We start from the raw sequence: 19,115 nt of genomic DNA on the forward strand, positions 1-19,115 counted from the left end.
AGGTGAGAGGGAAGTCATTCAGGCAAGTTCAAACATAGGATGCTGAAGGACAAGGAGGAAAGAAGATGTGTCAGTCTAAAGATAGCCAATGAGGGACGGTCAGAGACAGACTGACTGTAAACACCATTTCTGTCTGAAGGCTATGAAGAGCACATGGGCTGGTATTTCCTTTGATATGAGGGAGAGGTACACAGCTATATCTGCAAGAAATCAGGCTACAGGATTTGTTCTCCAAATGTAATTTGCCTAAGTTTAGTTAAACTGCAGGTGCATTGCAAGGTAGATCTCTCAGATAACGGAGAAACTCTAGAATTTCCCTCTTGCTGATGAAGGAGATCTCATGAGATATTTGTCATTCTGAGTAGCTGTTGCAGATATGCAAACTAGTAGTCATACATCTGAAAGACTAGGTAAGAAACTTAAGCTTTCAAATATACTTCTCAATGTTAAAATTAATTAGGAAACAGAAATAAGTAGTATTTTACTGGAAATGGAAAAAATAAGTCCTCTATGAAAATATCAATTCCTTCATTAGAACAAATGAAAGTTTAAAATGTACTGTTGTAAGCATGTATGCACTATCTACATACAGGACAAAGACTTTTACAGTGGTGCTAGGAACAACACATCAAACAGAAGAGTAGAAAAAAAGGTACTGGGTAATATCAAAAATTTTTTCTTATTAGATCTGTGACTCTACAGGATGGTTTAAAATGAGCTTGCTGAAACAGTGCTAAACAAGGGAGGCAAAATCCTGTAGAAATTCATACCTAAGTGATGACATTTCTAAGTCTTTCACTGCTGAATGTGAGTGCAAAAGCAAGGATTTTCACCAAAGCAAGAAAAAACTGGGTTTTTTTCCCCACGCCTCCTGCTCAGCAACCAAGATAAGAGGTCAGGAAACACAGATGCCCATGCATGTGTCTTGCAGGGACCATACATACCAGACCCATCACCACAACCAACATGCTTTCTGTTTAAGCCTTTTTTTTTCCTTTGCAGTTCCTGTAAGTTTCATAAGTCTGGTTTTGCTTTTTTAAAAAACAAATAAATACATAAATAAATAAATAAATAAAATTCAAGTAAGCTGTGCATATTTTATAGTCAATACACCCATAAACCAAACACACCAAATGTTAGAGCAGTTTGCTACGAGTCATTCAGGCGAGTCCTAATTAAAAAGAAAAGAAACCTTTGCAAACAGCATGTCTCCAAGAGGTGAAAGGTCCCCGTGCTGCTCAGTGAGGAAACACCAGGGCCACCTTTAAACTTTAGAGTTTTATTAGTGCTTTTGTCAGCAGCATGTATCTGTGTGTTGTGTTTTAATCGAGGCTCTGAATTTGTCTGTGACAGACTCAAAACAGGAAATTAACACCCTGCGGTGTGGCGGCAAAGCCTCAGAGGAAGCAGCAGTGGGGTACATGAGGCTGAGGATGAACAAAGACCCATAAACATAACGTCACCCATAAAAGTCACACTTTAAGGCACAGGAAGGATACTAAACAACACTTGGCTGCATTACACGTTTGCAGTAAAAAGAAAGCCCCAGGTTGAGAGTCAGAACATTTACAAGGCACTTATTTTTTCAGAATATTTGCTACAGCTTTTATTTTGAGCAAAGCAGTTCAAAGTTAGGCATAGGAAATACCCAACGAGCTCACAAATGTTATGTTTCCACTTGACGTGTGGCTCAGGGCTAAGATATTGCTTTTTATCTACCTCCTTGTTTATTTGGGTTATTTCCTATTCGTAAGGGGTTCAACTTTTCTGCAGGCAGCTGGATGGATTTCCACTGTTACCATGGTATTGCTGACCTTTAGCATGGGGCTGTTAACATGACCTTTGCTTCTTTCCATTCCTACAAGGATGTTGCATTGTAAATAATTTGGAAGCCAAACACCACCGGGAGATTCCTCCTCTAGGAGATGGGAATACAGCTAGCTCAGCTAGGAGAGGAACAGACGAAGAGGTGCAAGCTGATAGCCAACAGCTAAAAGCAACATAAAACTGAAGTAGTATCTTCACAGAACTCCTGCAGCTGAGAGATACCTGGCAACAGACTTTTACAGTAGTTAACACTACCTGTGGTCTGTCCTATCTTGAAAGGAAAAGATAGGGCAGACCAGATGGAGTTCCAGGGCCTGAAAGGCAGACTCTGTAGGGTAGAACATCTGACTGTTGTGTTGAGTGGTCTAACAGAGCCTTGGGATGAAGAAATATTGGCAATATTGCTTTAGACAGCTATTGTAGCTCCTAGGATTTTGAAAGCCTGTAACATTGCCACAAACAGGGAGGATGTTCACTGTTTAAGAAAAGCATACATTTGACAGTATGTCAATTAAAACAACATCAGAAACTACCTAATTTACTATTAAAAAAAAATTAGAGGAAAACCCACTGCTGTAGCCTTTATCTAATATATTCTTTGCCTCAAGCAACTCTTTATATAGGTATATAAATTCTATTAACTTAAATGAAAGGCAAATCCAAAATTTCATGGGGCAAAAGGAATTGCTGCTGTGAATTAGATCAGTGTGCAGCCTCCTGAACTGAGGGGAAGTTTAAAAGGTTTCTGCCAGACTCCTCAGGCATGCAGTGATATTTCAAACACTGTAACAGTGGCTAGAAGCTTCAAGAAAAGGTGTGCATTATTGGAGAAAAGTTTTGCTCACAGTGGGAGTTTTCTCTAATCCTGCACAGACTTAGGATGTTAGGCACACAAATCCCTTCAAATTTTAGTGGAATTTAGGGTATTATTTGGTCTCTCTTGAAAAATTAATTCTAAGTCCTTCTGAAAATCTAAGCTTTTATATTGGGCTTAAGCAGTAGAGCATGAGAGAGAGATATTTCTTATATAACTCAAACAGTTCAGATTATACACAAGTAATCCAAACCACCTGTGGATCACTGGAGTCAAAAATTTGTGGAGGAAGGGATTTTTTCCCCTTTTCTGTTTTTCAAGTGGGATTTCTAATACATTTAGGATTTGAGCAGACTATAAAAAAGCACAGCTCCTGGGTGAGCGTCAGAGCAGCCACAAAACTACCCCAGTTTTCACGTCTGGTGGCTGGTCCTGACAGGCTGCCCTACGAGCAGCTGCAGCATGGTGTTCACAGAGAGAGCCAGCTATGCAGGGAGAGCACCAGCTGCAGATTCCCCCCCTCCTGGGGAATCCCCAGCGAGGGAAATCAGTCGACTTCAAGTTCTTTGAGCTATTAGAGCAGCACATAGGTGCTTGATTATCTTCGGGTATGGTGTCACAGAGTTTCCACCCGTTACTAACACAAAATTAGAATAAAATTAGAATAACACAGAATTAGAATAACTGCACTGAGTGTGTATGGATTGTCTAGAAATGACTTAAGATGATAGAAAAGCATAAAATCAAATTACTAATATAAATCAATAGCATTTTTAGAGTTTAATTCTTGTGGATTCCTACTTACTTTTTTTTTTTTCCAAACTCACAGGGTTAAAACACTAAAGACAGGTTCAGTTGAAATGTCATCTGAACTCTGGCAGTTTGCACACATGGCTCCACAAATGCAGGTTTTAGATGATACTCTGCATTGCCAGATACTAATGTAAAAAATCAGCAAGAGGAAAGTACCAAAATAAATGTAAAAGCCTTCCACTACCAAACAGGAAGCAAAACAGTACCAAGAAGCTATGACGTTCACCAGGGATCTGTTCAAATCAGATGTTTTTGAAGAGATTCAACCCAAACTAGGGTGCTGTGAAGATAAGCTTAAATACATGTCACAGATTCAAATGGAACTTAAAATTGGTACAGTGTTTTATCTCTTCACTCTATATTCCTGTCCTATGTAATGAGATCATATAGCTGTTAGAGCCAAATGCTGTCTCTCACTGCTGTTGCTATGAGAGGCTAACAAGCTGCCAAGACCTCTCATGAAGCATTTTAAATGAGAATCTATATTTTTTTTTTTTTACTATCCTTTTTATCATAATACAACGTCTCACAGAGTTAACATTCTGATATGGTAATTACTTACCTAGCAAAGACAGTAAAGCTGAGCCTGATTTCACAACATATAGCTGATAAGTGGTTACATTTAATGTTAGAAATATTTTGTTGAATAGAAAAATTGAAATGGGAATTGGCTGCTATGGGCTTTTGAGGCACTTATAAAAAAATTAAAATTGGAATAGACTCAAAGGCCTCATTTGTCTCTCATTTTTACAAGTAACAATCCAAATGAACCCCCAAATGCCAAATTAGCAATCCTGGAGTAAAATCTAGTGTGACAGGAGGCCAATTAAGCCACCTTAAAAAGTTAATTTTTACAGGAGTAAGAACTTCAGAAAAAGCCATTTTCAGCAAAATAAGTTCGTTGCAATGATGTGTTGTTTCAAAACCCAGTAGCATTCATCCTAGAATAAATATGCTGTAAACATTTCCACAGAACTAAAAAAAAAAAAAAAAAAAATCTTGAGAATATACCATGAAAATGGTGTTTTCAACCAGCTGGCACTTGTCAATAGACAGCTCTACAGTCAAAGCTCAGACAGTCTTATTTCTTAGGTATGCAGAGACCAGAGTACACCCACTCCGAATGCTTACACAATTGCCACTGGCACATGTAACTCCGCTGTTTCTTTACTTTCTCAGTCTGATGCTTCTACGGCAAAGTTGATCAGGTAATCCAGAATTACATTAGGATCTGGTGGTGCTACCCAAGGTGCATCTGCCATTCATGTCCAATAAGGGGACAAGACACAAGGTAACTAGGTACAGCCGAAAAAGGCAAGCTTAGTTGAGATCAAGAGTGTAGTGCAACAGAATTGGACTGCTTTTTGGCTCAGATTATTATTGCTGGCCATAACAGACATAATGATCCTGCTTCTGATTTTCTGAGCTCTTTCCAAGTTCCTCCAGCATTTAATTCAGAGTGCAGACTGATATATACCCAGAAGATTACCTGCAGAAATCTCAGGACTACTCTCCTTATTCAGAGGAAAATTTTAGCAGTGCAAGAGGCAATCTCCAAGCTTCATTTCAGCTTTACACTTCTTTTGTTGATGGATTTGGTGAAAAAAAGTGAGAGAGGATGAGAAAAGACAGAAAGGAAATATTAAGCAAATGGAAGCCAGATAGATTAAATCAGAAATAGTGTTTTCTACACATCATTTGCAACTTTTGCTGAAAACTGTTTTATTCCTTTTGGTATATTTTAATCTTGGGGACAAGGACAGTGTATACAAGGCAGCTAGAAGACAGGAAAGGGGTAAGAGTTAAAATTTATCACCCAAGATCAGAGATGGTCACACAGCTTGAGATGGTATCACAGCTGCAACTAGAAATCAGGTTTACACTATCTTGCTTTTGCATTTCTGGGACACAGTGTGCCTCAAATGAGCCTTATTGACTTTTTCTGCATTTACTGCCAGAATAGACTTTTTCCATCTATAAGGAAATCTGATTCTCCTATGTTATAAAGAAAAAAATAAAGGATCACATTTGCTGAAATCAGAGGGACATCCATTTGTAGCAGGTGTTAGGAGAACCAGGCTTCTTATTGTTTTTTTTCTCTTGAAGAGCCCTTCCACAAGGTAACAGACAATCAAGTTTACTCTTGAGCATTATTTTTGACCTATTAGAGAAAAAACTCACTTGGACTAATTTAGAACAAAAGGGAATGGGAGGTTGTGTTCTAGATTGTCTACTCAACTAGAGTAGTACCCGGGTTCAACAGCTCATGAATTTAACTTAAAAAGTCACACTTCTTTAGCCTGAGGCTTCATAAGCTTTTTAAACATACTTACTCCAAGATCTAGAGAAGACAGTTAAGGAAACACTGCTTCTGAATGGAATACATAACACTTTATAAACCTTTTTCTTAACTAGCATCTTTGCCAAATAACACCTCATTGTACTTCTTCAACCTTACAATAAAAATATGAAGAACCTGTCTGGCCACTAACAGCATTCACATAAGGGGAACTTCAGTCTTGTTATTTATAAGCATCCTCTAAGAGGTTTAAACCACAAACTTTTACTGCAGTATAAAAAAGGACTGCACAGGACTTTGTAAAAACATTTGTGTAGAGGTATGAATAGCTGCCTTGGGGAAACTCCCCCATATTAATAGAAATAGCTGTTACTGCCCATGCTGAGCAATAGCTCAGAGGGAATAATTACAAATATTCTTGTAACTTACTCCATTTGAATGCAAAAGTTTTCAGGAAGACATCTCAGTAAGCAAGGAAATCAAAAAATGAGCTGGTAAAAAAAAAAAAAAAAAAGCAGTGTTTACCAGTACAAACACTGGCAGCATGAACTGCCTTCCACCAACACACAGGTTTCTGACCAAGAGGCTACCAGCATTCTACCCTTTGCTCCATGACATCAAATTGTCCCTTTCCCACAGGATTTGTAACTGAAGGAGGACTGTTTCTCAGTTTCATGAACTGCACTCTAATTAGCAAAATATCAGCCCAGACCTTAAGGATGCCTGAAAAATTTAGATCTAGGATAAAGAGGGGGAAAAAACATAGCCACCAACATAAACTTAGGGATTCTGATGTTAACATATGGCATTTCTCAATTGTCATCAATTACAACACAGACTGCAACACAAACCTTGTACTCCCCGAAGGCATCAGCTATAGTGTCTTCTCTTGTACCTCTTGTCCCCAGGGGCTTCAGCTATAATGCCTTTTCTTGTCCTGTTATTTGCTTCAAAATAAGTTTAAGGGGCCACAAATGACAGACAGACAACCCATTTTTATAATCTGTCTTCAAAATACCAAGTGTAAGAATGGCAATTTAAGTGAAAAATATTTAAATTAGCTATTATTTATGTATACTGAAAGCTAAAGTTGGTATGAAGTTCTCTCCAGACACACTTCTTCAGCTTTCTAGATATTTGGCAAAGGTTATCAACACCAACAAAGGAAGAAGCATGAGAAAACCTGAAACAGCAGAGATTATGAAATATAATCTATTCTGTTTATTTTCTGAGAGAGCCATTTACAATAAAAATTAATGCTGAAATAGAACTGTGTGTCATTAAATCTTTTAACAGTTGAACTCTTTACAATTTTCAGGACTTCTCACATGCAATATGGGAAGAGAAAACTGTCCAACTAGGTTTGACACTTCAGTTGCTGTTTACTGATGTTATCTGGTTAAATCTCCTACAGCAGCAAAAAAAACCCTAACCAAACAAACAACATTCTATTGCACAGATATCACAAAAAAAAATTAGAGACCTCTCACAAAGTTTCCACTCCTTTTCATCTTGAAGCTGTCCAAAGAAATAGCCTTTAAAGTCGTTACTAGTTTGCTGGTTGCTCAACCTGAGGTTAGGGATTTGTGGAGCTCAGCATTTCATGATTTAAAAAAAATAAATCAAGGAACTTGAATTTGACTTTCAGAATGCAAGGCATAGACTGTAACTGATAAACCCATAATTTTCAAACAGTTCTGGGGAAAAAAGAAGCTAGGCTTAGAAGATAACTACATTTAAGAGCTCATGGTCCCAAAAATTATGATCATTTTAGTTTTAAGAACTATCTCATAATGGTTTTGCATGGATGTAATTCATCCTTTGTGCATTCTCTCGTTTACCAAGCACTGAATGCTTCCCTTAGCAATCTTGATTGCCCCTAATTTTACTCAATTATTTGACAGCAAGTTTATACGTATGATATCTGAATACATACCACTTCCCATTTTCCACTGACTGAAAGTCAATGGCAGTTACACAAGAAGCAGAAACAAAGAAACCTATGACCACTTGGGCTGATGTCCTGCATAAAATGAGAAGAAATTTACCCACCAAGTCCAAAACATCTGACTAAGCCAAGTATATTTTTCAGAAAGGCATCCAGTGCAGAGGTCAAGATTTCAACTGATGGCAAATCCCCTACACCATTATAAAAGCTGCTCTTAAACTGTGCATTATTTTGAATACTTTATTTTCTATTAACAAGTACTTCCAAAGGGGCAGTTTAAATATGACCCAACAGATCTTTGATGAGCCCACTGGCCTGATTCTACTTTTAACTACTTGAAAAATGCAAGTTACACTGTTAATTTTTTGGTCTGGGTTTGGTTTGGTTGTTATTTTTAAAAGACTTTCTGCTTGGTTTCATTATTGTTTGGATATTGAGACTGAGAGTTTAATAAAATTAAAATTAATTTTGCAGTGTCATAGCAGAACAATAAATTATATATGCTTTAAATATTCATTAGAGATAAAAAGAAACAACCCTACATTCTTGTATTCAAGCAAAACTCCTACTTGAGCCAGTTTTGCTTACCAAAGAGCTTGAGGTTGGCCTACAGGTTTCAGGAGTGGAAGACTACCATATTTACAGAGTTGCTCAAGAGCAAAAGTCTTCTTGGTGCTTCTTCCTTGGTGCTATTTGAATCAAGAAAGTTTCCACAGAGACATGTGCTATGCAAAAGGAACAAAATCAAAGATCTGTTTACACTCTAAGCTCAATTCAGAAAACAGTAGAATAACAGGAAGGCACATGCTGAACCTGGTACCCATTTGGTTTCCGTATGTGGTTTCACACTTCTGAGGTAATGGACCTTGCTGCACACGGCCGGGTCACACTTGAGGAGCTGTGGCACACACTGCATGGGTGCACAGCGGCTCTTGAACAGTCACTACCAAAACAGTGATAATAAATTTGACCTGTACCAGTTGGTGGCAACCATGGGATACAAATGATAGAAAAGTTTCATATAAATGTTCACAGAGAGAGAAGAAGAAATGGAAAGTGGTGGCAATTTTAAAAAATAAATAAATAAATAAACTCAGTGAGACTCTAGAAGCTGCATGTTTTATGCTCTGCCTTGGCAGTTAAACTGTAGTTCAACCAGTGCTACTGCAAAAGACCCCTTTTTAAAAAAACTAATCACCAGATGAGATCCAAAACTACCAGGTGCTTCAATACTTCAAGCTTTTAAATCTTAAAACAAAACAAAACAAACAAACAAAAACCACACACACACACACCAAAAAAAAAAAAAAAAAAAATAAAAGCACTGGGCAGGAGAAGGGGAACTTGGGGGATGCTTGTTTCCCTCAACTTCTTCACTTGTCAAATGACAGTGTTGAAATTCTGAGCTGCCTGGGATACCATCTTGCTTTCATTTATTTACTTTTACAGCTAACAGCACTACAAAATCTTACCCTCTTGCGGGTTTCTAGAAGTAGGTGATAATAGATTCAGAACATATAATTAAAACAAGGATATAATTAAGACAAATGTAATCCATTGAACAAAACATTTTTTCCATCATCTTCAGTGGAAACAGGTCTATTAGATGCAAACAGATTAACGATGACACCGGGGCACATGGTCTCATTTGTGACTTCCTGTTCCCATTTCACTTCAGTTGAGCTTTTGAGACATCCTCATTTTGTTTAAAAGAGCGAAGGATCACGAATTTGCAGCTGGGTGCTTATAGATTGCAAAACATCTGCCAGCAAGTTTAGCTATTGTCTAAGTAAATACGGACAACAATAACAGGGTACCATACTCAAAGATCTGCTTGAACAGGGACTCTGAGACCATCAAGATAACAATATTTTTGCATATCAGTTTTGCAGTGTCCCAATTTAGAAAGGGGATATGACACTTGACATTTTTATATAAATGGATAGTCAGCACAATGTATAACAATATACTGAAGAAGTAGAACTCTTACACCAAAGGAAAAAAATTGGCCAGTCACATCCACACATCTTCATCTTGCATGATGGTGGAACTCCACTGAATTCAAAGATATTATATGTAAAACTCAGGATTCAAAAACCTTATCCAAAGCTGGGTAAGTTTCTTCAAATCTTTCCAGTTAGTGCTTCAGATGAGCAATTTGAATAGAATTTGGCCTCCAGCATATCATGAAGTTTCCTGTCAAAGCTTGAGAACTATTTTCCTCAGATTAATCCCAGGGCAATTTTCTCTACTATCTCCATAAACAGGGAAAATACAAGACAGTTCTGATACACCAATAATCATGATGCAAGAGCACACGCAAGAAAAGCACACAGTCAAGTGAGTAAGCAAGTTTGCAGAGCCAACATGCTTCTTCAGACAGAAATAATAGCCAAGGGGAAGACTAAGCACCGGGGGGAAAAGCAGATTGCACAGTTTGAAGAAAAATGGGTACCTTTAGGACGTCCTTCTTGAAGAATGTCCAGCCTTCCTGGTCTCCTTTGCCCTTCAGGACTGCCTCCCAAGGGGCTCCTAAACCAGACTCCTAAGCAGGCCAAATTCTGACCTCTGGAAGTCCAAGGTGGCATTTCTGGTGATCTCTCACCTTATTTCTTTGAGAATTGTCATTGCTATAACCAAGACAGCCTTCAAACATCACATCACCCACAGGACTTCCTCTGTTCACAAACGAGTCCAGCAGGGCATCTTCCCTTGTTGGCTCACCAGCTGTGTCAGACAGTTATCTTCCACATACTTTAGGAACCTTCTGGATTGTTTCCTCTCTTCTATATTGTATTTCTAGCAGATATCTAGTGAGTTGAAGTCCTCCATGACAACAAGGGCTAGTGATATAGATAATATAGATGAAAACTCTAGAAACAACAATACATTTTTGTACTTGCAGTTAAGTATGCCAAAAGGACATTTATTTGTTCACATATTAAGTCAGTCTTTATAAGGAATTATTGAAGGTGTCTTCTACTGTTCCTGAAATCTAGACCTTTCCTGTATCGTTCAGAACACCTATAGAAGCTTTTATGCATTTCCCCTTCAAACACACCATCTATGAATGTATAGAATAGAAGCATCTCAGCATCATTTTCCTACCCAAAAAATAGTTTAGAGACCAAACTATTCCTCTGATCCAGCCAAAGGAACTCTTTGAAACAGTGTGGGTTAAAACCCACACTCATATTTATCCTGTGACACAAGCTTCTATAGGAAAGCTTTAGCATCCTTGCCTAAGCCAGACTGACATTTTTAATACCCAAATCACTAGGAAGACTTATATTTTCCAGTGTATTCCTTCTGCTGGAGCTGGCATTTTGGGCAATACACCAATTAACCCACCAGGAAGTGAAAAAGAAGAAGCACACTTTATTTATGCACGTTAGCAGTCCTGCCATGAGTACAAGCAGTCATTTTTGGATATCAAGGGACCACAAGCCAACACAAAATATTCAAACATACCACATAACCTAACCTAAGTAGCCCCAACATTAGTCTGACCTTGCAGGAAAGCATTCTGTTCCAAAATGGTTGCCTTAGTGTAAGAACAACGCAAATTACTGTCAGACAGCTTAATGCAGCATAGCATTTAAATCTCCTATTGACTCATTTTACTTCTAATCATTCCAGAGCAGAGCATTCTAATCAAAATATTACTTCAGTAGGATAAGCAAAAAAAATCCTGTAATCAACATAACATTGTCATTATGAAGATGTGTCAAGGCCTTGGAAATGTTGGGAGGCAACCTTTGGAATTACTTTTCAGTGTCTTATTTTAAATTTATGTCAGTGCTTTGAAACTTCACCTTGCAAGATTTGGAGAAAGGCTAGCATATAATCAAGAATTCAGTAACACAAGAGAAAGTAAGTATATAGAATTGTACAGCTTTAGTCTCAGTAAGTGACAGGTAATGATAATAAACTCAGCTCAAAGAATTATAGCATAAACATCCTCAGAAAACTTATATCAGTTCTTGAAGGTTATCGCTATGAGGAACTCATTGTGTCATCTCAGTCTCAGCTCAAAGTCCCAAAGCATAACAATAATGCCCAGCCCACTGCTTTCTCCACCTTTTCTTTCATCCTGCCTATAAATGCCATGCATATTTTCCCAGGTGCATCATTTTCTGCAGCTCTGTCTCCTTGCTGTGTCACCTGCAATCAGCACATTAAGCTTCTGTCTCTGGCTGTCTCATCCCACTCCTCTCAAGGTGGGAGGCAATACTAGCAAAATTACCTCTTACTCTCAAAGGCTCTCTTTTCTTTCCATCTAGCCTAGTCTTCTTTCAGCATCCCTTTACCTTTTACCCCCTCAAGATCTCTGTTCTTCAGCTGTCCTCTGCTAATAAAAGTGTGAGGGACACCATGGCTGGGGCACTTGCCCAGCAAGGAGAGTCTGAGAAACCCAAATTTGCTCAGTACAGAGAAGACTTAGTTTTAGGGGAGCTCCTCAGTGCCTGTGGCAGAGTTACTGAGCTGATGGAGCAAGGCAGTGTACAGCGATATGTGCTGGAATGATGACACAAGGAGCATAAATTGAAATGCAAAGTTCAGACCAGATGTGAGAAGGAACACTTCACCTCATGATGACAGTGAAGTGGCTTGCCCAAAGTGTCTGTGCAGTCTCTACCCATAGAGGTTTTGATTATTTGTCTGGGCAAAGCTCTGAGCAACCTGGGCTGACTTCCTAACCATCCCTTCTCCCACAAGACAAAATATACTGGTCTGTGAAAACTACCTGTTCTTGCTTTACAAAACATAACCAGCGCAAGGAATTTCTAACTTCTTTAACCAGAGGCCTTCAGAAGCAGCACGTTAATCCGTGGGGAAAAGTCAGTCTATTTTATTAGGTATGAATATCAGTCACTGTTGCAGTAGATGGGGCTTAGACCTTCTTCCTCATTCCAAGTTTCTGACAGCTATCAAAAAGCAAAGCCGTCACCTGGTTAGACTTTCCAGGCCAGTGTCTTGCAACAGACTGCCAGAACATGTCATCAAAGACAGGCCATGTCTCTAAATCTTATGCCAAGCCAGGTGCCCGCGGTGATAAAACATTCTTCCAAAGGCAGCCTGACCTTGACAACTGCACAGGTGCAGTTATCAATCAAAGTTTATAAACACAAAGCCAGCCCAGCGTCTTCATCCTGGCCAGACAGAGCGGACACCCTGGTGTTTGCACAGGCAGGTGCTGATTGCTTCACCTCCTAGGACCCGCTGCTGGTCAGCCCAGAGCTGGAAGTCTAGCTTGCCAGAGGAACAGGTGCACAAAAATAGGTGCCTGAAGTCCTAGTTGCTTAAAGGACTGGCAAGATGACAGATTGTTCAGCTAGAGGAAGATTTGGAGGAGGGAAGCAGATCAGGTTGCAATTAGAATTTAAATGCTGTAATGAGTAAGCAATGTCATCTATTAAGCATCTGCCTTAATTTCTCCTTTAGAAGAAGAAATTGGATTCCTGGATATTGCTTAAAAAATTATACTGAAATTTCAAGGTATGTTGTGTCTGTGGCCCAGGAATAGGAAAAAAAATTCAAAGATCTAAAATTCTGTGTTGACCTCTTCTGTTTTAAGACATGTTTCCCGTGGTCTAAACTGGCCTAGGTGATTCCCAATTTTATTTTTAGAGTAGGCAGTTAGGTAAAGCAAAGAAACTAAATGTCTCATGTGTTTTTTTTAAGGCAATTAACCTGGAGAAGTGACTTAGCAGTAGTTTTTTCTTGCATACACAGAACTTTTTCTTAAGGAAACAGGGACACTTCCTGGTTCACATTTTAATGAAAAAGCAATAAAGAGCTCACACATTGTAAAACACCCAGGAATCTGCACAAAGAGGAAAGGAAGTTTATAAAGGAACAGTGCACAGAAATTTTCCAAGCCATATTAACAAGACAAAACCATAGGACATCAGGCTTCACTAGTTCTAGCAACTCCTAGGATTTCGTAATGTAATCCCCCTCCATGAAACAAGCAAAGACGTGGTAGACTACTGACACTAAAACCAAAATAGTGCATCCAAAGCATTTAAAGATGGCCAAAACATCTCCATATAACTAACTGGAATAAAAGATGAGAGGAGTTTCAGTTCTCTAGTGGTTTTGGAAAGAAAGACTTTTTTTACTTTAGCAGAATGCTAGGACTGTATGCAAATTGAGACATCATTAAAAAAATCAGAGTACAAGTAACATTTTTCATTTGCCCTGTATCAAAAAGGGGCATTTCAAGCAAAAAATACTAAGTTTTGATGGAGAGTTCTACAAATATTTCAGGAGAAATTGACAGAATAAACACAAATCTGTCTTTTGATATTGATAAACTTGTTTTTTTATTGAAAAGTGATCAAAGCACCATTTTTTTATAATCTTGAAGTATATCTTTAAAGTATTTTCTATACTTGTATGTGTTTCAAGGCTTCAAAGTCAGTTTTAACAGTATTTTTAAGACACCTCCACACTTTTATTCCATGCTACTTTAAAGTATTCAAATACAACCACAAATTTACTCTAGTCTCCTGTTTTACTAATAGATTTCATGCACCTCAGTTTTCCTAAGTCGATTTCCCAGATTTGCAGGCAGAAAGTTTTTAAGAGCCAGGAACAGGAGTTAACTCTCCTGGTTTCCTGTTCAGTGACTTAATGAAGAGGCCATCCTGTCATTTTTGCATGTGTACGTTGTATGATTCCTTGGGGGATCAAGGGGAGAAGAAGTGTGCGTGCATACACATACCCATATACACCCAAATGAACTACTCTATGTGATAAGGCAGACCATTTTTCTATAGGACTCCTGACAAAAATGAACACCTAGAAGAAAATGTACATTAGTATGTGTTTACCCAAATATTCATACCTAAACACTACCCATATCACCAGGCTTTGCAGCCACTGCATTCAGAGACAGTGAGAATAGCACCATGATTCAAATCATATTATTTACAGAGCAAATCTTGATTCAAATGCAAATGCTCTGTTTAATAGCTCACCTAACTATCTGTATAATGATCAAGTATACCAAAACAAAAAACAATTTACAAATCAAAATCAGGACCTATATTGTTGTCATGAAGCTTTTGTCGCAGATAGCTCATATCACTGTCATCACAACTAGACTTCACTAAGATAATCTGTTCAGCACAATACCCATAGAGGTTAGCCAATCAAAGGTTTAACTGCATCATTACACACTAAAATCCTTAATAAACCTGCTTTTTTGTTTGTCTATGGACCGAATTGTAAGAGGAGGCTAATCGAACTCCTCTAAATCATTTGGATGTTGTGAAAATTTATTAATTTATAGCAAGTGCTTTGAACATGTACTGAAAAGCTGCTATTCAAGTTCTATGTATTCAGCAGGTCTAGGTTTGCTTAGAAATTCTTGAACTCTCAAGGAACCTGATCTGAGTTTCAACTGTAAGAAAACTCGAAACCAGTTGAGATTTGCATGGTCTCAGGTTTCACTGAGCATTTAGCATAACTGATAATGATCCCTTTTCATACATGTTCCATCTCTTTGAGTTCTTTTGGTTTACTTTCCAGTGACCAGGCAACATAAACATGTGACACTGCTTTTGCAAGAGAAGTGGGCCCCTAGCAAGTTCCTCTAGCTATCCAACAGATTCTTGTGTTTCATGCATTGTAAGAATAGCTAGTTCAGACATTTTTTACACTAAAAATGTAGTTTTATTAGAAGGCATCTTAGAGTACAGACACTTTTTTGAGCAAAAAAACTCTATCTAAATATATACTTTGTTGTCTGAAAGAGGGATAAAAGTCAATTGAGTTCAGTTATGCTATGAGTACAGAGCCTTTCACATCCTCATCTCACCTGTCTTCCATAAAGGACTTTGATCCCTTTAGAGCCTTATGGAGTGTGGGGAGAGCTCACAAAATTGAGCCTAGCTCTGGAGACCCAAAGCCAGCAGCAGATTCCCATTGAGTCACTGCTTTAGACTTTGTTATTCAACTGACCCTAAATAACTACATACCCACAACATTACAGATTCATTTCTGACTGCCCCATTACAGCCAGGATGCACACTTTGTGGCCTGTCTCCCCCCATCTACATCTAGCTCTGTTTAGAGGAGACATTCAGTTTCTAAGTAAACTCAAAAGCATAGAATGGTACCCTGTCTCTTAACCACATCCATCTAAAACTCTCACAAAAAAATATGCTAACACAAAGTCAGCAATGCTTATATATTAATTACTGACATTAAGTCAAAGTTATGTCTCTCTCTCTAAATCACTCTTGTGCACCACAGCCCAGGGAAAAAAAAATTGGAGGCAAAAAATATGCTTTTTTTCTTTAGTAGTAATAACATTCAGCTCAATGCTTGAAATCTTGGCATATCCAATACCCCACTGAAGTCCAGAAAAAACAGTTAGGATCCCTTTTTCCATATTCATTTAAGTAATTTTGCATTTCTGCTTCTCAGGTTTGTCTCAACAAGTCACAGCCAGCATCTTATAAAATCTGTGTATGGGGGGCTTAATATCCATATAAACTCTAAACATCAGATTGCACCATTTTGAAGAAATGTCAGGTAGAAAGATTTTCCTTCCAAGATTTTCCTTCCATAAACCAAATAATTTTTGCTAGCATTTTCCCACCAGTTATAAATATCCAAGCTATGAGGCAAAAATGATACACTATTCTGCACCATAATTAAGAATGAGCAACATCCACACAAAACCTGGTGTGATTTTATTCCCAGCAGCTGTGCTCCTTCCTGTGTCCTGTTGTCTGCCTTCTACCCTTGCCCTGCCTTGTGTGTTGGTTTTTTTAAACCCCATCCAATCAGAACAGTTTTTCTGTATGCAGAATTTTTGCTTTTTCCTTATTCCTCCTCCCACATCCAACATTACCAAACATCCCTGAAGACATTAAAAATGCAGTTTAAAAAATTAAAAGAAGTGACCTGATTTGTACTTCTTCTGAAACAAGGTTGATGGACAGTAGGTGTTGCCATCAGCCATCAAACAGAGGGAAAACTCAACTGAATAAAGCAGCTGAACATAATAAGGAAATATTAAATATTATTAATTTTAAAAAGCTCTGAACTGCTATAGCTCAGCTATTGTACTGCAGTGCATTGGCTTCTCTGCAAGCCAGGTAGACATTTCGAAATTCCAAAGGGGTGGTAAACATAAAGAAAAATACTGTTTTTGAATTAGGACCTTCTGCTCCTAGTCTTCTACTAAGATTAGGGGCCTAACTTGAGACATCTGGAAGTTGCTCAATTCTCTACTAAGTTCAATCATTCACTTCTAACACAATCACTACCCTTTTTGGTGTGTCAGTTTGGGGCACCTGAAACAGAGACAAATAAAATGTGCTGGCCCCTTTAAAACCTTTATACTATAATAATGTGAGATGAGAATGACTGGCTTGGGTCCCTCAGCCTCTGAAAAACTGAGGTCTCGACTCTGAGCTCACTAATAACCACACCAGTTGTAGCTGAGATGATTCATAGATTTTCCAACCATTAAGATAATTCAATTTATTTGAGTAACACAACACAAAGTCTTACATGGTAGTTTATGCAGCACAATGGATCACAAACCACACGGTAATTTTACTATTTCTAGAACAAAAACTAATTAAGTGACTAAAACTAAAGGAAATAAATTAAATTTGTAGGGCACACGTACATAGAATTGTCTTTAAACGGAATGTCCTCTGACAATGGCTGAATCCCATCACAGGAGTTCCTCAAAGAGTATTTTTAAAAGTCATTTGGCTCCAAATTATCATCTTCTCCTAATCTCAGATTTTAGCCTGCAAACAGTCCCACTGTGGAAGGACAAATAGCTTTGCACGCTCCCCAGAGCGTATAATCTTGGTAGGGCAGCTGTGTTGCAGTAAGCAGGCTGCTCCAGTATGTATCACAGATTCCTCCTCATCTATGCAAGTCCTGCCACAGCAAAATATAGTCGAGAAAGAGAGGAAGGATGTAGAGCTTTCAGCAGAGGGAGGTATTGACACAGCATTTAACTCTAGGGGAGGGGATCTGAGACGACGGTTTCAGCGCCTGGCCACAGTCAGAGACAATATATCGCTCCTCCGGCAGTTTGTTAGGGGGTTTTGTTTGCTTTTTGTTGTTGGGGGCAGAAGTATTGTTATTTTTAAAATGGAATAGTCCTTACAAAGCTTTGCTGATGTTGTTTTCCTGTTTGCAGATCTTGAGTTGCAGTCAGTTGTCAATGAAAAAAAAAAAAAAAAACCAACAAAAAACGAGAGGGTGGGGGTAAAGGAAATACAGACATAAATTTAAAGAGAGAAGCCTTTGGTCACCAAAAATAGCCACAGCAGATAGTGTAATTAAAACCCAACTAGTGCAGCACAGGGCAAAGTTACATAATATTTTCCACATTTATTTCAAGCAGGGCAGCCTGCCAGCTTGATAGATTTCTAGAAAGGGTGGGAGAGAGAGAGTGGTTTGATTCACAGACTGCTGTATTTACAGCTCACCCCACAGCCACTGCTTTCCCCTCGTTGGGCGTTTACCTTTGCAGTTTGCCAGACAGCAGTTGAGCATAACCCTGATACAGAAAGTAAGTTACATTTCAGATGGTCTAAAGCAATACAGCTGCACAAGTTACCTTTAGTATCAGTGTTTTGAGAGTGCTAATACACAGTGATTTGATGAAAGTTTGGTCATTGTCAAAGTCCAGAAATTAGCAATAGGAAAAGCACCTTGACAAAAAGATGAGGAGGGAGGTGAACTTCAGCCTCTGTTCCTTCACTGCCCTCACCTTCAGGAAGAGACTCCAAAGGTAGAGTCTTCAGAAAGAAAAGGTTTCTGTAAAACTGTGGAAACAGAAGTTAACCCATGATCAGTTAAGGTTAGAATTGGGCATAATAAATCTCTAAAGTTGACATGAATTTTCTCAGAAGACAGGGCTTCTCTGATCAGATGCCTGGATGAAACCAACTATGTAGTTTCCTGTGAGAAATTTGGTATTGAAGAATATTCATCAATAACAGTCATACAAGTAACTAAATGAACAGTTCTGTGTTATGTGTGACAGGACAATCCATAAAACAAGGCACTGGCCTGCGTATTTCCTGTATTTATTCCATATTTTCTTTACATGTGTCAGGTTCTCCATTGGGACTTCTCAAATACCTCATTAAGATTTGCCTGTTGCTGGCAAGCAACAACACTGCAGTTTTCCATTAAAGACAGACAGGAAAAAGTTACTAGAAAAAAGACAAACAAAAAAGTCTATTTCTGGCATCCAACTTGCATGAAGAGAAAAAGGGGGTGAAAGACAAGCTAAAAATAGAACACTGATATCACTAATAAACCCAGTATGTTGTCCATAAACCTCTCCCATCCATAATGTATGTACAGCACCATATAAGACTCTGTGGGTTTATTTGAATGGGATTGAATGGATAAATGAG

General features: G+C 38.4%; 1 long non-coding RNA gene across 1 annotated transcript in view; it reads right to left on the minus strand.

The window, feature by feature from the left end:
- Positions 1–18,426, minus strand: part of LOC126640060 (uncharacterized) — a 78,857-nt gene extending 60,431 nt beyond the window's left edge. The window contains exon 1 of the long non-coding RNA XR_007628933.1: positions 18,402–18,426. This is a non-coding gene — a long non-coding RNA (uncharacterized LOC126640060). The remainder of the gene's footprint in view (positions 1–18,401) is intronic.
- Between the last annotated feature and the right edge of the window lie 689 nt (positions 18,427–19,115).

This window comes from Myiozetetes cayanensis, unplaced genomic scaffold, assembly GCF_022539395.1.
Source record: "Myiozetetes cayanensis isolate MyiCay16 unplaced genomic scaffold, myiCay2020 scf2-11, whole genome shotgun sequence".
NCBI lineage: Eukaryota > Metazoa > Chordata > Aves > Passeriformes > Tyrannidae > Myiozetetes > Myiozetetes cayanensis.